The sequence below is a fragment of the Morone saxatilis genome, unplaced genomic scaffold (assembly GCF_004916995.1).
Source record: "Morone saxatilis isolate NCDOM2014 unplaced genomic scaffold, NCSU_SB_2.0 Contig0, whole genome shotgun sequence".
NCBI lineage: Eukaryota > Metazoa > Chordata > Actinopteri > Moronidae > Morone > Morone saxatilis.
Genome location: NW_023339650.1, coordinates 12,317,759 through 12,318,061, shown reverse-complemented (window position 1 = coordinate 12,318,061; position 303 = coordinate 12,317,759). Strand labels below are relative to the sequence as shown.

Genomic DNA, 303 nt, shown 5'->3' with positions numbered 1-303 from the left:
AACTTAACACAATCATTAGAGACAAGAGGATCACATGATTTTGCTTCTTGTGTTACAGAAGAAACACCAAGATAAAGTATGCAGCTGTGTTATATAGCATCAGATAGATAAAGTAGCAGAAATCCTTTACCCTGGTGCATTTACTCCATTTGGTGCTACTTTATTCTTCTACTCTAAGACCTATCACAGTGGAAATGTTTTTCTTTTTATATGTATTTGATAGATATATGTACTAGTTACTTTGTTTTCTTTTGTTTTAGGTATAATCAACTGCCTGACATAATAAAATAACTCTCTGAAAGG

The 303-nt window shown here is 32.0% G+C and overlaps 1 protein-coding gene across 1 annotated transcript in view; it reads left to right on the top strand.

Moving 5' to 3' along the window:
* The window catches only part of hhatlb (hedgehog acyltransferase like, b), an 8,029-nt gene that overhangs the window by 601 nt on the left and 7,125 nt on the right, over nucleotides 1-303 (top strand). The gene's annotated exons all lie outside the window — the stretch shown is intronic.